The 22,500-nt window shown below is 43.2% G+C and overlaps 1 protein-coding gene across 3 annotated transcripts in view; it reads left to right on the forward strand.

Annotated features, from left to right (window-relative positions):
* The window catches only part of actn1 (actinin, alpha 1), a 135,576-nt gene that overhangs the window by 55,093 nt on the left and 57,983 nt on the right, over positions 1–22,500 (forward strand). The window lies entirely within an intron of this gene.

Raw genomic sequence — 22,500 nt, forward strand, 5'->3', positions numbered from 1 at the left:
AAACACGTTTCGTAATTATGCCACATCAATGTGGAACGCCCTACCCAAAGCTGTAAAGGAATGTGAATCACTACCCACTTTCAAAAACACTCTCAAAGAACACCTACGGGAGACTGCAATTCGAAACTGGCCCCTACAAATGTCCTAACCCAGTTGTACAGTAAAGACCAAGTATGGCCTTGTCAGTATTCCAATGTACAGTGCCCCCCCCCCCCCCATACCCAACCCCCCCCCCACCTCCAATGTACAGCCCCACCCAACCCCACCCCACCTACCCAACCTCCTCCAATGTACAGCTTCTATGTCAAATGTATATACACTCTTTCTGGATTTTCTTAGTATCACAAACAGTACTGTATTTGCAAATCTGGTATGTCATAAATGTATAGATGTAGCAGTACTGTCTATCTGTATGTCGTGCGTGTCATATGATGAATTGAAAATGGGGGACCCTGATGTAAACCAGACGAAAGTCTTTCTCTGGTCTGCATCCCCTTAACAATTGTATGTTTTGAGCTGTACTGTACCCATTCTGCAATCTGTTAATAAACTTTTCAATCAATCAATATTACATTACCTTTAAGTTAACTCTGGCTGTGTTAGTGATTACATTACCTCTAACTCTGGCTGTGTTAGTGATATTACATTACCTCTAACTCTGGCTGTGTTAGCGATTACATTACCTCTAACTCTGGCTGTGTTAGCAATTACAATATCTTTAACCCTGGCTGTGTTAGTGATTACATTACCTATAACTCTGGCTGTGTTAGCGATTACAATATCTTTAACCCTGGCTGTGTTAGTGATTACAATATCTTTAACCCTGGCTGTGTTAGTGATTACAATATCTTTAACCCTGGCTGTGTTAGTGATTACAATATATTTAACCCTGGCTGTGTTAGTGATTACAATATCTTTAACCCTGGCTCTTAATGTCATGGACTTTTTCCTTTTCAAATGTTCTCCAATGTACAGCCTCCACAGTTAGCAGAATACCTTCTTTTTTTATCTCCTCTCCTCTCCTCGTATGTATGTATATATTTTCTCCACGTATGTATATATTTTCTCCACGTATGTATATATTCTCTCCCCACCGTATGTATATTTCTCTCCCACCCACCCACCCCCTCCTAATTTACAGTCTCCTCCCCATCATATGTATATATTTTCTGTTAGGATCTCTGGGTAACAGTACTGTATATTTGCATATCGTATATGTCACAAATGTAACAGTACTATACCTGTATGTCATGTATGTCCCTATGCCATAAATGTCATGATGTCATGTATGTTGTGTATGTCATAAATGTCACTATGAATTGAAAATGGGGGACCCTGATGTAAACAAGACAAAAGTCTTTCTCTGGTCTGCATCCCCTTAACAATTGTGCGTATTGAGCCGTACTGTATTGTACCCATTCTGCAATCTGTTAAATACAGTTTTCATTCATTCATTCATTCATTCATTCATTCATTCATTCATTCATTCATTCATTCATTCATTCATTCATTCTCTCTCCTCTCCTCATCTCCTATCCTCTTATCCTCTTATCCTCTTATCTTCTTATCCTCTCCTCTCCTCTCCTCTCCTCTCCTCTCCTCTCCTCTCCTCTCCTCTCCTCTCCTCTCCTCTCCTCTCCTCTCCTCTCCTCTCCATAACCCATTAATGGTACTAGCACAGGCCTGTGGTATCTTGCTTGTTCAGCTGTGACCTGCATGCACGCGCACACACACGCACACACGCACCGCACGCACACACACACACACACACACACACACACACACACACAGACACACACACACACACACACACACACACACACACACACACAGAACAATGGAAGAACATGACGTCACGGCAGCGTGATGGAAGTCTGCCGCTATTGTACTTTACTTCAGTGAAATGTAGTTCAAAGACCTTGTGACCTTGTACCTCCAAATGAATACAAGTCCAGTGCCCCATCTCTCTCTCTCTCTCTCTCTCTCTCTCTCTCTCTCTCTCTCTCTCCTCTCTCTCTCTCTCTCTCTCTCTCTCTCTCTCTCTCTCTCTCTCTCTCTCTCTCTCTCTCTCTCTCTCTCTCTCTCTCTCTCTCTCTGTGTTTATGCGTGTGTTGTGGAGCGAGTGGTTTGGAGCCGTAGCGGGGCAGGTTTGACTGAGCGGTTTGCGTGAGTTAAAACTTTCTGAAAGTTATTTCTATCTTCTATCTGTGTGTCTATTATATATGTACGTTTTGTTTGTCTTTTGTCAGTGTTGTTCGTTTAGTGTTTGGTGTGTTTTGGAGCGAGTAGCAGCCACCAGTTCTGCTGGTAGGCATGCCGCCCGCAGCTATGAGTTTGGAGCGTCTGACGCGCAGACACACTGTAAAGCTCTCTCCGGGACTGAATTGCACCGTAGACGTAGAGGAGTGCGGTCATGCAGTTGGGGCTATTGTGGGTCATGACAGTGTGAAATCTGCATCGCGGATGAATAATGCAGTTGTAATTTTTTTGGATTGTGTAGATAAAGTGAATTTGGTTGTGGAGCAGGGAGTGGTAATTCAAGACACTTTTACCCCTGTGTTTCCACTAGTAAGCCCAGCACAAAGAATAATCATTTCCAATGTCCCTCCTTTCATCAGAAATGAGGTCCTGGAAAGGGAACTGGCTAGACACGGGCAGATAGTTTCCCCAGTGAAGATGATTTCTCTGGGTTGTAAATCCCCTCTGTTAAAGCATGTGTTATCTTTCAGAAGACAGGTTTTCATGATTTTGAAAAATGAAAAAAGTGATCTGAATTTATCCATGAATTTTAGAGTGGATGACTTTGATTATACTATTTATATAACTTCAGACACGATGAAATGCTTTGGGTGTGGGATGGAAGGTCATATGATTAGGTCCTGTCCTACTAAGAGGCCTGGGTCGTCTGATCAAACACTGCCATCACCCAGGGCAGGTCCAAGTGGCTCGAGCACCAACAAGGGTCGAGAGAGAACCTCTGGGACGAAATGAACAGGAGAGGGTCTGGTGGAGAAGACAGGACAAGGTGAGAAGGTGCAGGGGGGGAGAGGCCTGGTGGTGGGAGTAGAACAGGGTAAGAAGGTCCAGGAGGAGAGGAGAGGCCTGGTGGAGAAGACAGGACAGGGTGAGCAGGTGCAGGAGGGGGTAGACCTGGTAGAGGGGGCAGAACAGGGTGAGCAGGAGGAGGGGATAGACCTGGTAGAGGGGGCAGAACAGGGTGAGCAGGTGCAGGAAGAAAGAGGTTTGGTAGCGGAGGCAGGATTAAATGTGAATTCTAATTGGAAAAAAGTGGAGAAAAAGGGAAGAGTGAAGGCTGTTGAGGAGGTCACTGTGGTCGAAGAGGGTGAAGAAGTGGGAGGTCAGAAGAAAGGGGTCAGAGGTGAAGAAAGAATCAGTTTGGGCAAATGCACTGGATCAGCTGCTGGAGAAGTAGAGTGTAGCATAAATGAGGAGGAAATGGAATTTGATGCTGATGTTACCAACATTTCCAAAAAAGGAAAACTAAGGTCAGTCAATCTGACTCTAAAGCAAAAAAGAGTGCCAACCTGAGCAGCAGGTAGACAGTGACAGTGGAGACTCTGACTTCAGTGATGAGGTGGAGTATTTGCCTCCCACTCAGTCTCAGGCTGACAGGAGGGATGGGTATTATTTAATTAGAATAAAAGGTTTTCTACAGGATACTAAAGGCTCAAGGGCAGTTAAGTGGAAAGTTTTTTTCCTGACGTAAAGCTATTTGTTGATTCCGCTAAGTGGCTAATGAAATGCAATGACAAGATTGAAGAAGGTTTCTCTGATCAGGAGATTTATCGTTTAAGGAAACATGTTCAAAGGTCAAGATCAAAAATCTCCAATGATGTTTAAGTTATCTGGTCTCCTTTTATTATTTTATGTCCTGCAGTTTGGATATTTTCTCATGGCAGAATTTAAAGTAGGTACCCTAAATTTAAATGGTGCAAGAGATGATGCAAAGAGGGCATCTCTTTATCAACTAATGGATTTAAAAAATATTGATGTGATGCTTGTCCAAGAGACGCACAGCACTGAGGATAATACAGTGGCTTGGAAAAGAGAATGGAATGGAGAAATTGTTTTAAGCCATAACACCAGTACTAGTGGTGGAGTGGGGATTTTATTTTCCAGACAATTTTTGCCACAGTCATGTGAGATTGAGGAGGTTGTAAAGGGATGTCTTTTAAAAGTAAGAGTATTATATGAGAAGGTGAAAATGGTATTTATTGTTGTTTATGCCCCAAATGTTTGTTTGGAAAGAATGTGTTTTTTAGATTATTTGGCTGATGTTATTAAAGGTTGTGATAATGAAGAGTTTTTATTTCTGGGAGGGGATTTTAACTGTACTGTTAACCCCGTTTTAGATAGGAACCATCAAGAGCCTCACTCTGCATCTTGTAGTCGTCTGTCTAGGGTGATTGAGACGTATAAGCTGAGTGATGTGTGGAGACGATTGCATCAAAAGCAGAGGCAATACACATGGGTTCACACTAGAGATAATTTATTATCATTGGCCAGACTTGATCGGTTTTATTGTTGTAAACACCATTTTAGTGTTTTTAACAATTGTTATATAACCCCTGTTGGTTTTACTGACCATTCTCTTGTGTACTGCTCTGTTTTTATCAAGTGTGTAAAGCCACAAAGTGCTTACTGGCATTTTAATATGTCTCTTTTAACTGATAAACATTTTAGGGACGCTTTTACCTTCTTATGGAAGGTTCATAAGCAGACAAAGGCCAGTTTTATCTCACTACAGCAGTGGTGGGATGTGGGGTGATGCAAAATTAAGCAGTTCTGCCAACCGTACACTCTAAATGTTACTAGGGATATCGCCAGATCTATGAAGGCTCTGGAGATTGATGTGGAGGAGCTTCAAGAGCTAGCAGAATCCACAGGAGATCGAGGCCATATTGGAGCCCTCAAAGTTAAAAAGTCTGCTCTGGCTGACCTGTTAGGTATTTCAGCACAGGGTGCTCTGGTGAGGTCACGTTTCAGAAACATCTCGGAGATGGATGCATCTTCCCGTTTCTTTTTCGGTCTGGAGCGCAAGAATGGGCAGAAGAGGCTCATCCACAGCATGCGCTCAGACACAGGTCAGATACTGTCTGAGTCCACTGACATCAGGAGGCATGCTGTGGGTTTTTATAGTAGCCTATTCCAGTCTGAACTTGGAGAGGAGCAGGAGGAATCTCATGGTTTCTATGAAGGCCTACCAAAGGTAGAGAAACAGTCCAGTGCAGAGCTGGAGGCGGATGTGTCTCTTGATGAGCTCCATACTGCCCTGCAGAGCATGGAAAATGGGAAAGCTCCGGGTATAGACGGATTATCTGTAGAGTTCTATAAGACCATGTGGGCAGTGTTGGGGAAGATCTCCTGATGGTGCTCAGAGACAGTCTTATTGGAGGGCAGCTGCCGCTGAGCTGCAGGAGGGCAGTACTCGCACTGTTGCCAAAGAAGGGAGACTTAATGGAGATCAGGAACTGGAGACCTGTCTCACTTTTGTGTACAGAATACAAGCTCCTCTCCAAGGTGCTAGCTACCAGGCTGAGAGAGGTAATGGGGCAGGTGATCCATCATGACCAGACCTATTGTGTGCCTGACAGGTTGGTCAGTGACAATGTTTTTCTGATTCGGGATTTTTTGGACATCTCTAGTGCATTGGGTTTGGAAACTGGTCTTATTTCCATAGATCAGGAAAAGGCTTTTGACAGGGTTGAACACCAGTACTTGTGGAAAACTCTAGAGGCCTTTGGTTTCAGCCCAGGTCTCATAGCCAAGATCAAGGCCTTGTACAGTAACATTGAGAGTGTGCTTAAGATTAATGGTCGTTTGAGTGCTCCTTTTAAAATCCAGAGGGGTATTAGGCAGGGGTGTTCTTTGTCGGGAATGCTGTATTCCCTGGCATTTGAACCCCTGCTACACAGGCTCAGGGCAGGCATCTCGGGGTAAGTGTCCCTGGTTGCATTGCACCTTTTAAGCTTTCAGCATATGCAGATGACTTGGTTATTTTTATAAATAAACAAGAGGACATCAATGTGTTAGTTGAAAATGTGGGACGTTTTGCTTTGATTTCATCGGCTAAGGTCAATTGGGGGAAGAGCGAAGCACTCATGGTGGGTACGTTGTGCAGCAGACTTTACCAGGGGGCCTACATTGGAAAAAGGGAGGTTTCAAATATCTGGGAGTGTTTTTAGGGAATGAGACTTTTAAAAGGAAAAACTGGGAAAACGTACTGGAAATAGCTCAAGGCCGTTTAAAGAAATGGAAGTGGATTGTACCAAACATGTCGTATAGGGGCTGTGTTCTGGTAATCAATAACCTAGTGTCTTCTAAGCTGTGGCATCGTCTGATGTGTGTTGATCCCCCAATACACCTTCTCCCTAAACTTCAAGCTTGTTTTTTAGATTTGTTCTTGGACAAGCTGCACTGGGTGCCCCAGAGTGTTTTGTACTTGCCCAAGGAGGAGGGTGGGCATGGTCTTGTGCATCTGTGCAGTAGGGGTGCAACTTTTCAACTCCAGTTCATTCAGAGACTTTTTTATGAACCAAAAGACTTGGTGTGAAGGCCGGTGGCTTGTGCTATACTGCAACAGCTTGGAGGACTGGGACTGTCGAATTCTCAGTTTTTGATGGATTTTAGTGGTGCTCGGTTACATGTTTTACCTGTTTTTTACTGTGTACTTTTAAAAACATGGAGTTTGTTCGATAAAAGACAGCTGGATTACTCGAAATCACTGTTCTGGCTTTTGAAATAGCCAGTTGTGCTGGGAGTACGTTTGGACGTAGCTGGTGGGCCAGGTCTGACACTTTCCGTGCAGCTCTGCAGGTCAAAGATCACCACACTGGGCCATGTTGTGGAATTGACAGGAGCGAATATGGACAATGCTGCTGCTCTTGCTTTACGCTTGGAGGTGAAATCCATCAGGACGGTCAGCTTGATGCTGGGAAAATGGAAGCAGGGGCTCAGTGAGATAGAACGTTGCATGTTGACAGAGTTTAAAAACAGGTCTCTTCGTCCTAGTGATGAGGATATGTTTCCTACGTTTAAGCTGCAGCCTGATTTAAAAAATTGCACAGGGCCTCCTTTAGCAATGGGAGATGTTTCTGGTGTGTTTTCTGATGTGGTTGATGGAAAATGTTTGTACAGACTGTTAGTCAAGGTTCTCCACAAGGAGAAGCTCAACGGGAGAGGTGACACTCCCTGGAGAGCGCACCTTGGTCTCAGTGATGAGGTGAAACCAGAGTGGCGAGAACTGTGCAAACCACCATTATTCAAAATAATTGGCGATCTGCAGTGGAGGGTTTTACATGGCATAGTGGCTGTCAATTCTTTTATTTCCATATTGAACCCTAACGTCTCACATGACTGTCCTTTTTGTGCGCAAAGGGAAACAGTTTTCCACTGTTTTCTGGACTGTTCCAGGCTGCTTCCTCTGCTAGGGTTACTAGAAAGACTTTTTCAGTCCGATGAAGAGGTGTTCTCGAAAGAGAGGTACATTTTAGGTTTTAAATACTGTAGAAAGGAAAAAAGCAAGTGTCACCTTTTTAATTTCATTTTAGGAAGAGCAAAGATGGCTGTGTATCTCAGTAGGAGGAATAAGATAGAACAGATCTTGGATCATGATGCTGTATGTCTGTTCAGAAAAATGATCAAAGCCAGACTGAGCATAGATTTTAATTATTATAGAGCATTGAACAACCTAGATCAGTTCACTGATATATGGGCACATAAAGGAGTGTTGTGCTCTGTAATGGAAGATGAGTTGGTGTTGGCAATTGAGCTGATTTGAGTTTTTTCTTTGTTGTGGTTGATTTTTTTGTTGTAGGTGGTGTTTTCTTTTGTTGTTTTTTGTTGTTGTTGTTGTGCTTTTAAAAATGTATTTGTCAAATTGTTTGTAGGTGTTCTTAAAAGAAAGACAAGTGTTATACAGTTGACTGTGTAATACTTTTTGTTGTAATGCTGGAATGATTTATAAATAAAGTGTTGTTAAAATTCAAAAAAAATCTCTCTCTTTCTCTCTCTCTCTCTCTCTCTCTCTCTCTCTCTCTCTCTCTCTCTCTCTCTCTCTCTCTCTCTCTCTCTCTCTCTCTCCCCCATTGTAATAGTCTCCCTGTCAAAATGTCTCACCTCTGGAGCATCATTTGGGACCCGTATGATAAACGTCCTCGCAGGCCACAGAAAACATGTCTGCGGGCCGTAATATTTGACCCGTGGGCCACAGCCAGGTTGGGTACTGTTATGTACAACATTAGAATCCATGCTAGTGCCCTCAGAACATCATCTCGTTCTCTGCTCTTGCAGGGGGAGTGGACGGTGAGCGGCGCCCCCTGGCGGTCACCTCCGAGCCCGGACGTTCTGCTGCGGCGGAGGCCCTTCGTGCCCTCCATGTTTGAGGAGGCGGGCCGGGTTCTGCAGCAGGTCCGGAGGCAGAAGAGGGTTCTGGAGGAGAACCTGGAGGTCGTGCTCAGAGCCACGGACAGAGAGGTTTTCCACTGCCAGCTGGAGGCTCTCTCCAACAACAGGTACTTAGTGGTACAGATATGGGTTTTTATTATAGTTATATTATTGTTATTGTTATTTTATTACTGTTATTATACATGATTTCATATAGTCATAATGTCTATTATATCATGTTATATGACTGATATGATGGTTTAACATTGTCATAATATGTATTATGTCACGTTACAGTATATAAAATCACTCCTCATCATATATAATTAATATATATGAATCAAAATGCATCAAACTAGAGAATATATGATCTGTTTCTGGAACTTTGGAGGGCCAACCTTTGAGCAGCTCTGACATAGACACTCTACTGGTAGACAGTTGTATTCTGTCAGAGGATATGGATTCTCTCATGGGATTTCTCTTCTTTCTTTCCAGGATTAAATTACAGTTATTGTTTTTTTCTTTGCATATACAGTATACGCTTCCATTTCTGATTCTCTCTTCTCTTGAATGAATGAATGAATGAAAACTTTATTTAACAGATTGCAGAATGGGTACAATACAGTACGGCTCAATACATACAATTGTTAAGGGGATGCAGACCTGAGAAAGACGTTTGTCTTGTTTCCATCAGGGTCCCCCATTTTCAATTCATATAGACATATATGACATACATGACATACAGATAGTCAGTACTGCTACATCTATACATTTATGACATACCAGATTTGCAAATACAGTACTGTTTGTGATACAGAAGGAGTCAAGAAAAGGGAGTATATACATTTGACGTAGAAACTGTACATTGGAGGTTGGGTGGGGGGGGTTGGGTACATTGGGATATTGACAACCATACTGGGTAATTTACATTGGAGGTGGTTGGGGGGGGGGGGGGGGGGCGGGGGGCATACTGTATAAACAAGTAACACTGTACATTGAGGGGGGGGGGAGGAGACACTGTACAAACAAACACAATTGTACATTGAACTATTGACAAAACCATACTAGGTAAATGACTGTACATTGGAGGGGGTTGGAATGATTGGGTTAGGATATTTACAGGGGCCAGTGTTGAATTGCAGTCTCCCGTAGGTGTCCCTTGAGAGAGGTTTTGAAAGTGGGTAGTGATCCACATTCCTTTACAGCTTTGGGTAGGGCGTTCCACATTGATGTGGCATAATTGCGAAACGTGTTTAGTCCCTTATTTGAGCCGAATCTGGGTTTGACATGATTTGTGGAGCTCCCTCTGGTGTTGTGATCGTGGTATTCACTGACCTTTGGGAAGTATTTTGACATGTACATGGGTACCTTGGTCGTGTAGTGTATCTTGTAGACCAGGCCCATTGCAAGTTGTTGTACTCTGTCGTCTACTCTAAGCCATCCTAGGTTGTCGAAGTGGGCAGGGGTGAGGTGGGTTCTAGGAGTAAGGTCAAGCAGTAGTCTGACCAGTTTGTTTTGAGATGTTTGTAATTTTGTTTTTAGCGCCTTTGAGGTGCTTTGGTACCATGAGGTGCAAGCATAGTCGTAGTACCCCTGAATGAGTGCTCCTGCCAGAGTCTTCAGGGTGTTCTTGTTTACCAGAGAGGAGATCCGGTACAAGAATCGAGTTCGTTGGTTGACTTTTTTTATTACATTGGATGCCATTTTGTCACAGGAGAGATTAGCCTCTAGGATGGACCCCAGGTAGGGGTCTTCATTGCATTTTCTTTCATTTAGTGCAGCATCTCTATTGCAAAAAAGGGCAATAGTGATACAGCGATATATTGTAGTAGCAGCGATATATCCATGAGGCAGTGGGACTGAGAAGCACCTGGGATGTGCTGATTAGTTAGTTATACTGTGGAATCCAATAGACGACGGCACCTGATACCACATGGCTGTGATTCTCAAACTCGGTTGAGTCGAGGAGCCCCAGACTTATACGTAACAGATCATGCACCCAGGCACCCCCCATATAATAATAATAATAATAATAATGAATTGCATTTATATAATAATAATAATAATAATGGATTGGATTTATATAGCGCTCTTCGTGACACCCCAGTGACCCCAGAGCGCTTACAGAGTCCATTATTCGTTCATACACAGTCATACCGGTGGTGGTAAGCTGCAATTGCAGCCAGAGCTGCCCTGAGGCAGACTCACGGAAGCGTGGCGAATAATCATCGCCTACGGCCGCTCCGACCACCACCAACATTCATTCACATGCATACGAGGCAAGTAGGTTAAGTGTCTTGCCCAAGGACACAACGGCAGTGGGATGAACATGGGCTTGAGCGGGATTCGAACCACCAACCCTTCGATCATTGGACCAACGGCTCTACCCCTGAGCCACGCCGCCCCACATATAGCGCTTTTCTGTTTTTCTAGACACTCAACGCGCTTGTAGGGTGGGAATTGCCTCCTTCACCACTACTGGTAGCACCCAACCTTGGGCTACGCAGGCTCAATGGCTGCCATACATTGGCACCCGGCACACATCACACTACACAATGGCTGAACGGCTCAGGAGACAGGGATTGATATCAGTCAATTAAAGGGATTGGATGATTAGGTGGCCTTGATGTCAGAGACCTGATTGGGAATTTGGCCAGGAACGTCGGGGAACCCCCTACCCTTTACGATAGGCGTCCTGGGTTCTGGGTTCTGTTGTTGGATATTATTTAGTTGAGGATTCCTTAAAGGAACATGCCGACATTATGGGAAATGCTCTTACTGTCTTCTCCAGAGTCAGACGAGAAGAAGATAGATCGGATTACGGACCAACTAGCTGAGCTGTAGGCCAAAAACACCTCTCCCGGAGTTTTAAGCTAGGCTAGTGGTCCCTATCCGCTTTCATTAATTTGTGCTAAGCTAGGCTAGCTTACAGCCGGATAGCTTTCTCCTGAACACACAGAGAGGAAATTGGTGTGTGTGTGTGTGTGTGTGTGTGTGTGTGTGTGTGTGTGTGTGTGTGTGTGTGTGTGTGTGTGTGTGTGTGTGTGTGTGTGTGTGTGTGTGTGTGTGTGTGTGTGTGTGTGTGTGTGTGTGTGTGTGTGTGTGTGTGTGTGTGTGTGTGTGTGTGTGTGTGTGTGTGTGTGTGTGTGTGTGTGTGTGTGTGTGTGTGTGTGTGTGTGTGTGTGTGTGTGTGTGTGTGTGTGAGAGATATATAGAGAGAGAGGGGGGGCTTTGGTAGACTATTGCATTGGTCCATTCATTGAAGATGAACGCAATGCGACATCCTTTACTAGGCTCACCCACCAACAGTGCAGGTACTGAACTGCTGATCCGAATGTATAGGTAAAAACCATATTATGCGTTTTCATCAATAAATAAATGGCCAAAACATTTCTCTCACGCGCTTGCGCGCTCGCATTCACTGTGGGCCTACAAATACATTCTTTCATGGGGCCTAGAATCGACAGCTACACCCCCACCACACACACACAATCCATGTTCTGTCCTTCTCAACATGTATTATTTTTTTCAAAAGGACACTAACTAAAGAAGTATTTATTTCTTTTTTTCTTTTTCTTTCTTTCTTTCTTTCTTTCTTTCTTTCTTTCTTTCTTTCTTTCTTTCTTTCTTTCTTTCTTTCTTTCTTTCTTTCTTTCTTTCTTTCTTTCTTTCTTTCTTTCTTTCTTTCTTTCTTTCTTTCTTTCTTTCTTTCTTTCTTTCTTGCTGTCTTCCCTTCCTCTCCTACAGAGACTCAACACAGGAGGTGCGAGTTAAGAAGACAGTCGACGCCTGGATCAGCGTCTACAGCGAATACGTTCAGGTCAGTCGAAGCTGCAGTCACTCTTTTCTGACAGTGTGTTTCACAAACCTCTTATGTAGGGCTGAGCCCAAACGTTCGAACATTCGAACCTTCGTTCGTTACGTTGGCATTCGAATTCTAAATCAACATTAGAATATTTTTTTTCTTTTCATTCTGTTTAAACCAATGGGGTTTTTCTTCACAGTTGCAGATAAAGATTAGGCTACAATAATATTATAGTATTAAAAGAAACTGATGAGTTATATTCATTAAAGAAAGTTGATTTAATTGATTTAGTTGGGCTGGGGTTTCTCCCTGGGCTGGGGCTGGGGCTGGAAAGTTGATTTAATAAATAAAAAAGACTCATTTAATCAGATTAATCACTTTATTCAAATTGAGGATTTAGTTTGAGGATATTTATAAAAAATAAAGAAATGTATATATAAAAAAATATTATAATAATTTAAAACGAAGGTTCGAACGTCCGTTCGAAAAACCCTGACAAAGTTCAAATCGCAAAAACAGGCTTCGGGGACAGCCTTACTTATGACCACCTGCGGCCTGCCATCAGGACGTCTCATTGAGTCATGGTGTCCTACTGGTGTCCTACCGAGACAACCTGCGTTGCTAGAATACTAACTAAGAGGACGGCACGCAGGCCCCACGTCCTCACAGAGGTCTCTACTCTCCTTTACTCTCTAGCCTTTGGAACCCCCTGATATGGTGTCTTGTTACCTACTGTAGTGTACGCCTATGATCTGTTATTCATTTGTCCATCTGTGCCTATTGTGTGTGTATTGATGTCCGTGTGAGCTCTTTCTATTTTTTTGTTTGTTTTTATTCCGTGTGATTTTGCGACCTGCCCTGGGCCCTGTTCCCCGTACCTGGTTCAACTAAGTCGATCAAGATGTCATTATCCAGATTCAGTTAACCCGATGAAGCCGGGATTTTCCTGTTCCTCGAAGGTGGATTCAGTCTCGTTAACTCAAGCCAGACTTGAGACCCAGGATAAGTGCGCGCGGCCGCTCCAGTTGAAAAGCCAGCACGTATCGATGGCAGAGATCCTGATTCTCTAGCGGCATTGATTGATTAATTGATTTAGAACTTTATTAACATATTGCAGTACGGCTCAATCGCCTCGCCGACAAGTTAAATGCGTTATCTATAGGCTAATTTTAAGTCCCTCATTACCTCAATTAATCAGATTATATTTCTTTAAACTTGCCTGCTGGATTGAATAATCAAATGAGATCTTGCTAGCGAAAATAATTTGTTGAACTGTTATACAGAATAACGATACGGCTCTCTTCCCATTGATTGATGTATGGTCGATCTTTTACTTATCTCCACTGTGGTCTAACGGGTTCTTCTTTTGACTTTCACGCAGACGACCGGGGTTCGAAACCCAGTCTTTTCCTTCTTTTTGCGATGTAGGAATAATTCAATTTGGTGCACGTTGAGAGCTATATAAAGAATGACATCCTCAATGCATGTAGATTTATAATATTTTAACTTACAACTAGGCTACTTTGGCGTATAATCATTAATATTATATTCCAAAAAATTATATTGGAAACACGGGGATTCGAACACCGGTCGCTGGGTTGCCAGGATTGAGCACTACCGCTGCGCCACTGTGCCAGATGGGATAAATTCATTGTTTATACATTAATGAACGAGAGACCCGTGTTTAGAATATTCTTTATTTTGAATGAAGTTTTCTCTCTTTATCCTCATTCATTAATGTGACGTCAACGGCTCATTCAATTTCTCAAATCCGTCAAACAGCGCATCTCATCAGACATCTTAATCCCAGTTACAATTAAAATAACCACATAATGTGTACATCGCACCGAGCGAGCGCCACGGTATATATAACGTGCATTATTTAGGACAAAGTGAATTTAGTATCAGCATTTTGGGTCTATTTTACATTTCAAAAGCCCCCTCTGGAAGAATGGAGCACAAAAACGTAATTCAGAATGGTATAATGCAGATCGTAGACTGTGGGAATAATTTCAGGAAACGAGCTGTCACTTTCTTTGCGGGGGCGTGGCTGTGCTTCATCCGGCTAACTTGAACTTAAACTCTGCTTTCGACCAGGCTCAAACTTTTGGATCTGTTGTCATGGTGATTTGGACAATCCAGGTACGGGGAACCGGAAAGTCCGGCTTAAGTCAGACTTAACCGAAAGTTATCCGGCTAACTCAGTTATCCAGGTACGGGGAACGGGGCCCAGGTCTGTACAGCAGTTTGTAAATGTGACTTATAAATATATAAATACATGTGACTTGACTTGACTTGTCTCCCAGTGCTAACAGCGGGACGTTTCTATGATGACACTGACCCATCACTCTTTATTATTCTAGTTTCAGTGACAGGAACATATATACAAGTTATATAAATTAATAAAAGATCAAGTAATGTACAGTATCTTCTTCTTTTTTTTTACCTACTATTTCTCCTCCTTTTTCTGTGATTTCTATGCTTTAGCCTCTGGGCTGTGTATCGTTTTTCTTTTGGCTCACGGTGCCAAAAGCAATACTTTGACACTGGTTCCTAAACTCTGCCAAAATCCATAATAATAATAATAATTAAAATGTAACATTTAATATTTAAATACTATGCAAACCGTGTTCAAAGAACCGTAGTTATATCGGAAACCCAGGACCAGGGAACAGCCTCTTGGATCCAACTTACTGTCGCCTGGCTCACTGCAGAAGTGCACGGCTCACTGCAGAAGTGCACGGATCGCTGCAGAAGTGCACAGATCGCTGTGATTTCAGAGCCCTGTCATGTCGTCGCAGCACATGATCGGGTCTGACCGCGTTGGAACTGGTGCCACTGGACGCTCTGGACCCATTTTGATAATTACAGCTCCATGAAATGATAAGGTAGCGGCAGGCACGTGCACACATAGATCCCAAGGGGTGCTTGAGCTCCTGCCTTTTTGAGCCTCATAAAAAAGTGCCCTTTTTGAAAAAAATTATATATATATATATATATATATATATATATTTTTTTTTGCCCTTACGCATATAGACTGCCCTTCCAACTGAAAAATGTCAGGATAGAATACAAATATTAGAGAGAGAGATGCCCCATATTCCATTGCAGTTTGCACGGCCTCCTCAGCGTGCCTCTCTGCAGACCTATATATTTTATGCATAGCGTGGGTGGTGATGATGATGATGATGATAGAAACCGCTGTGGCGCATACAGTTGAATGCTGGTATTACACTCATTGAGGGACACGAAGAAGTCAAGTCCGATGGGATTTGGGAATCTCAAATACAAATCGGGATTGGAATAAAAAATGCATTTATATTAAACAATACAGAATATACAGCACTTATTGGGGTCTGTAGGGTAAGCACTTATTCCCTCCCCCCTGGGGGGGGGGTCGTTTATAATTCCTAATTCCGTCAGTAACGGCTTTATTTAGTATGGGTTGATATGTTGAGCAGATGGTTTGCAGTGAAATGAATAAACAATCGGGCTGAAAATAACGTTATATTCCTCTTCCCCCGTTCGAGAGGAGAGGAGGTCATCAATTGGCACACATGCGATGCATGCATGCAATTCGTATCTGCGATTAACCCATCCCGTCGTCCTTCCCCCCCAAGGGCAGCCGGGAGCAGACAGGCGCAACGTGAGCCGCGCCAGGGGACCAATCCAAGTGCTCCTGTCCGTCTTCGTCAAGGACGCCACAGCGTTAGCGATCTTGTTGTTGTGCATGTTTTTCCATTGGGTTTATCTTATCGGGGGGGAAACCCTTGCGAGCACGGGGAGAACATGCAAACTCCACACAGAAAGGCCTGGGAGATACCCCACCTGGGTAACTGGCATCATGGAAACCTGGTCCCCAAGCGGGATTCGAACCCTGGACCTTCTTGCTGTGAGGCGACAGTGTTAACCACTACACCACCGTGCCGTTCGCCGATGAGACTGGAGGAAAAAGATCCCAATTATTTTACATATCCATTATTGCGTTTCGAAAGCGATCCAAATGCACTCGAGTGTTTGTCTGGATCCACGTAACAAGATATGACTGCCGGAGGGATTTCCTCGACGCACCGATCGCCACTTCCGGTTTTGCCGTGAGTGTAACTCGCCCAACCATCCACCAGGCGGCGGTATTGAGGCGTTGCAATCTCAGACAGGGTGCCTCGGAGGGAGGCTGGATGAATTATGAATGCCATGGCGAAAAAATGAAATATTGATCCCAAAAACGATTTACGCCGTTGTTGGCGTTCAACGCATGGCGGGCAATAACGACTTACGCCGTTTATGGCGCACAATGTGTAAAAAATCAGACTTGCGCGCTACAGGCGCGCTCGGTTAAATCACACACAGGTATAGTGCCCTTTTCAGCCTTTGAGCACCTGCCCCTCTAAAGTCCTGTGCACGTCCCTGGATAGCGGTTCCCTATAAAACAAGGGATTACTATTCTTTCATCTACATAATTTCATGGAGCTGTAACTCGACACAAAATAACACAAGGAGCCTGTGTCCCCGATGACGTCACTGGTGGCCATATTCTAACTCGTTTACTCTCGATAACCGTCGGATTAAATCGACGTGTGCAAAGTTGTTGAGAGTTTTTGGACGTGTGTGAGATTATGTGCAAAATAAATCTGCATTGCTTTTTGGTGAAGTGGCTCTTTAAGAACCATGTGACATTCTTCTCCTGGAATGAAATGCTTCCAATATTTAAATTTAAAAATAAAATACACTTCCTAAAGTGATTCAATTGGACGTTGAATTGAGCCCAGGGAAGCTCCGAGTGGTGACACAGGCAGGAGATGTCTGACCTCGTTAAGCCTGTTCATCCTGAGATCCACTCTCAATTGTAAATATTTGCCTCCAGAATAATAATAATAATAATAATAATAATAATAATAATAATAATAATAATAATAATAATAATAATAATAATAATAATAATAATAATAATAATAATGGATTGGATTTATATAGCACTCTTCGTGACACCCCAGTGACCTCAGAGCGCTTCACAGAGTCCATTATTCGTTCATACACAGTCATACCGGTGGTGGTAAGCTACAATTGCAGCCAGAGCTGCCCTGAGGCAGACTCACGGAAGCGTGGCGAATAATCATCGCCTACGGCCCCTCCGACCACCACCAACATTCATTCACATGCATACACATTCATACGAGGAAAGTAGGTTAAGTGTCTTGCCCAAGGACACAATGGCAGTGGGATGGACATGGGCTTGAGCGGGATTCGAACCACCAACCCTTCGATCATTGGACGACCCGCTCTACCCCTGAGCCACGCCGCCCCCCCCACACAGAATACACTGTGATATCTTTCTTCTGGGCAGGTTGTTGAAGTTACCAAAGACGACGTCGCTGCTACTCGGAAATCAACTAAAGACAAAGATGCCTCAACCAAAGACGCTACCAAAGGCCAAAGGTTCGCGCTCCGAGAGAAGGTCAGCGGGAGCCGGGACACAGCCAGGACTAGAGAGGTCAAGGGGAGGTCACTGGGCGCACTCAGACAACCAGGAAGTAAGATGACGGCGAGAGGAAGCAAGGGGCCGACAGACGAGACGGAAGGACAGACTGTAAAACTGTCAAAACCAGCTGGACAACGCAGACCTGGACAAGTACAAGTGAGATAGATTCTATTCTATTTTATTCTGGTCCGTTTTAATTTGTTTGTTCAACACTTTGTTCTCCTCCTCTCCTCTCCTCTCCTCTCCTCGCCTCGCCTCGCCTCGCCTCGCCTCGCCTCTCCTCTCCTCTCCTCTCCTCGCCTCTCCTCTCCTCGCCTCGCCTCGCCTCGCCTCGCCTCTCCTCTCCTCTCCTCTCCTCTCCTCTCCTCTCCTCTCCTCGCCTCTCCTCGCCTCGCCTCGCCTCGCCTCGCCTCTCCTCTCCTCTCCTCTCCTCTCCTCTCCTCTCCTCTCCTCTCCTCTCCTCGCCTCTCCTCGCCTCGCCTCGCCTCGCCTCTCCTCTCCTCTCCTCTCCTCTCCTCTCCTCTCCTCTCCTCTCCTCTCCTCTCCTCTCCTCTCAAATCAAATTTATTTATAAGGCCCGACAACACACGTTAATGTCAACATGGGCCGTACATGTCTTCTTTAAAAAAGTCAAGAAGAAAACATAACAATAAGTCCTATTCTCCTCTCCTCTCCTCTCCTCTCTTCTCTTCTCTTCTCATCTCCTCTCCTCCCCTCTATTCTCTCTTCTCCCCTCCTCTTCTCCTAGCATCTCCTCTCTTCTCCTCTCATCTCCTATCTTCTCCTTTCCTCCTCTCTCCTCACCTCCTCTCTTCTCCTCTCCTCTCTTCTCTTATCATCTCTTCTCCTCTCTTCTCCTCTCCTATCATCTCCTCTCCTCTCCTCTGTGTGAATGCATCAATGAGCTTGGAAATGGAACACACACACACACACACACACACACACACACACACACACACACACACACACACACACACACACAAGAAAGACAGACAGACAGATAGGCACACCTGTGGTTACACACAAACACATAAATATACACATAACTGCACCTGCACACACTATAACACACACACTCACTATAACACACACACACACACTCACTATAACACACACACACACACACTCACTATAACACACACACACACACTCACTATAACACACCCACACACACACTCACTATAACACCCAAACAAACAAAGTAAATAATGGAGAACAAGAGACAAGAGGAGTGGTCTGCTTATCTTCAGAGTACACACACACACACACACACACACACACACACACACACACACACACACACACACACACACACACACACACACACACACACACGACAGAGGCAACCATGCAAGGTGCCAACCTGCTCACCGGGAGCAGTTAGGGGGTTAAGTGTCTTGCTCTCGGGAGGAACGGGAATCGAACCGGAAACCTCCGGATTACCAGACAACCGCTCTACTGTACCTCCTGAGCCACTGTGACAAATTAAAGGAAAAACCAACCTACAGAACAGAAGAGCTTTGAGGTGCCGTAGACGCTACTAGAGGGATGGAACTCTTTCAACAGATATTTGGTGTCTTGGTGATGGTGGTGGAGAGGGCGCTGTCTTAAAGGAACACGCCAACATTTTGGGAAATTTGTTTACCGTCTAATTTAACCCGACTTTACTCTGGTTTGGCCGTCAAAGAGTTAAATAGCGGTAAATAATAAATAACATAATTTTTTTTTTCATAATAATAATAATAATAATATAGCACTGCTTCAACTTCCAGCCCCATTCAGAATCCCTGAGAGCAGATCCTGGATCAGCAGAGCCAGAAGGAGGAGGAGGAGGAGGAGGAGGAGGAAGAGGGGAGGACTACCTGATGCGTCTGTACGGTAAAGCTCTGTATGAGGGCCACAGGCGCACCCTGAAGAAGGGCCCGTACCTCCGCTTCAGCTCCCCTGCCTCGCCCAGGTCCAAGGCCCCCAGCCCCCGTGTGGTGGAGATCGTCAGAGGTACGTTAGAAGAACCAGAGTGGTGTCCATGTCGGCTTACATCTGGTCCTTTATTCCTTCCAACGAGGATCGTCTGTCTGTCGGACAATTAAAGGCTGCTGAGGCGTCTGCCTCTGCTGGATTTATATCCACTGTCCATGGATAGAAGGTCAACAGGTTGAACCTTTAGAACTGACCTGAACTGACTGTCATTCATTCATTCATTCATTCATTCATTCATTCATTCATTCATTTCAGACCTTTCTTTACTGCTCCAGTGGAGTTGCTCAGGGGTCAACGGTGTTGCTACCCTGGTAAATAAAGGTTATAAACAGAACCTACCCTGGTAAATAAAGGTTATAAACAGAACCTACCCTGGTAAATAAAGGTTATAAACAGAACATACCCTGGTAAATAAAGGTTATAAACAGAACCTACCCTGGTAAATAAAGGTTATAAACAGAACCTACCCTGGTAAATAAAGGTTATAAACAGAACCTACCCTGGTAAATAAAGGTTATAAACAGAACCTACCCTGGTAAATAAAGGTTATAAACAGAACCTACCCTGGTAAATAAAGGTTATAAACAGAACCTACCCTGGTAAATAAAGGTTATAAACAGAACCTACCCCGGTAAATAAAGGTTATAAACAGAACCTACCCTGGTAAATAAAGGTTATAAACAGAACCCACCCTGGTAAATAAAGGTTATAAACAGAACCTACCCTGGGTAAATAAAGGTTATAAACAGAACCTACCCTGGTAAATAAAGGTTATACACAGAACCTACCCTGGTAAATAAAGGTTAGAAACAGAACCTACCCTGGTAAATAAAGGTTATAAACAGAACCTACCCTGGTAAATAAAGGTTATACACAGAACCTACCCTGGTAAATAAAGGTTATAAACAGAACCTACCCTGGTAAATAAAGGTTATAAACAGAACCTACCCTGGTAAATAAAGGTTATACACAGAACCTACCCTGGTAAATAAAGGTTATAAACAGAACCTACCCTGGTAAATAAAGGTTATAAACAGAACCTACCCTGGTAAATAAAGGTTATAAACAGAACCTACCCTGGTAAATAAAGGTTAGAAACAGAACCTACCCTGGTAAATAAAGGTTATAAACAGAACCTACCCTGGTAAATAAAGGTTATAAACAGAACCTATCCTGGTAAATAAAGGTTATAAACAGAACCTACCCTGGTAAATAAAGGTTATAAACAGAACCTACCCTGGTAAATAAAGGTTATAAACAGAACCTACCCCGGTAAATAAAGGTTATAAACAGAACCTACCCTGGTAAATAAAGGTTATAAACAGAACCCACCCTGGTAAATAAAGGTTATACACAGAACCTACCCTGGTAAATAAAGGTTAGAAACAGAACCTACCCTGGTAAATAAAGGTTAGAAACAGAACCTACCCTGGTAAATAAAGGTTAGAAACAGAACCTACCCTGGTAAATAAAGGTTATAAACAGAACCTACCCTGGTAAATAAAGGTTATAAACAGAATCTACCCTGGTAAATAAAGGTTATAAACAGAACCTACCCTGGTAAATAAAGGTTATAAACAGAACCTACCCTGGTAAATAAAGGTTATACACAGAACCTACCCTGGTAAATAAAGGTTATAAACAGAACCTACCCTGGTAAATAAAGATTATAAACAGAACCTACCCTGGTAAATAAAGGTTATAAACAGAACCTACCTTGATAAAGGTTAGAAACAGAACCTACCCTGGTAAATAAAGGTTATACACAGAACCTACCCTGGTAAATAAAGGTTATAAACAGAACCTACCCTGGTAAATAAAGGTTATACACAGAACCTACCCTGGTAAATAAAGGTTATAAACAGAACCTACCCTGGTAAATAAAGGTTATAAACAGAACCTACCCTGGTAAATAAAGGTTATACACAGAACCTACCCTGGTAAATAAAGGTTATAAACAGAACCTACCCTGGTAAATAAAGGTTATAAACGGAACCTACCCTGGTAAATAAAGGTTATAAACAGAACCTACCCTGGTACATTATAGTTAAAAAACAGAATCTACCCTGTTAAATTATAGGTTAAAAACAGAATCTACCCTGGTTAAATAAAGGTTATAAACAGAACCTACCCTGTTAAATTATAGGTTAAAAACAGAACCTACCCTGGTAAATAAAGGTTATATAAACAGAACCTACCCTGATAAATAAAGGTTAGAAACAGAACCTACCCCTGGTAAATAAAGGTTATAAACGGAACCTACCCTGGTAAATAAAGGTTATAAACAGAACCTACCCTGGTAAATAAAGGTTATACACAGAACCTACCCTGGTAAATAAAGGTTAAAAACAGAACCTACCCTGGTAAATAAAGGTTATAAACAGAACCTACCCTGGTAAATAAAGGTTATAAACAGAACCTACCCTGGTAAATAAAGGTTATACACAGAACCTACCTGGTAATTAAAGGTAATGAGGTTGTGATCATTGAGGTTACCCTCATTTTCAAACCTTTATTTATTCTCGAAAAGGACAATTGAGGTCACCCTCATTTTCAATGTCGTCGAGACTTAGACATTTTGATGCATACAACTTTTTAATAATAATAAATAATAACAACAACAATGTATAAAATGCAGGCATAAGAATAGGTATAAAAGACAATAATGTGCATACCTCATTTGCAGTGATGTCAGAGACCTCCTTAGGGTTTTTTATGGCGGCAGATGTAACTTCATCTATGATCATGAGCTAGAGATGCTAACGTGTAAGAGTGTAGCGGTAAACACATTTTCAGACACAATACGAATTTCGGTCTTTAGATCACAATT

The sequence above is a fragment of the Notolepis coatsorum genome (genome assembly GCF_963971535.1).
Source record: "Notolepis coatsorum genome assembly, chromosome: 3".
NCBI lineage: Eukaryota > Metazoa > Chordata > Actinopteri > Aulopiformes > Paralepididae > Notolepis > Notolepis coatsorum.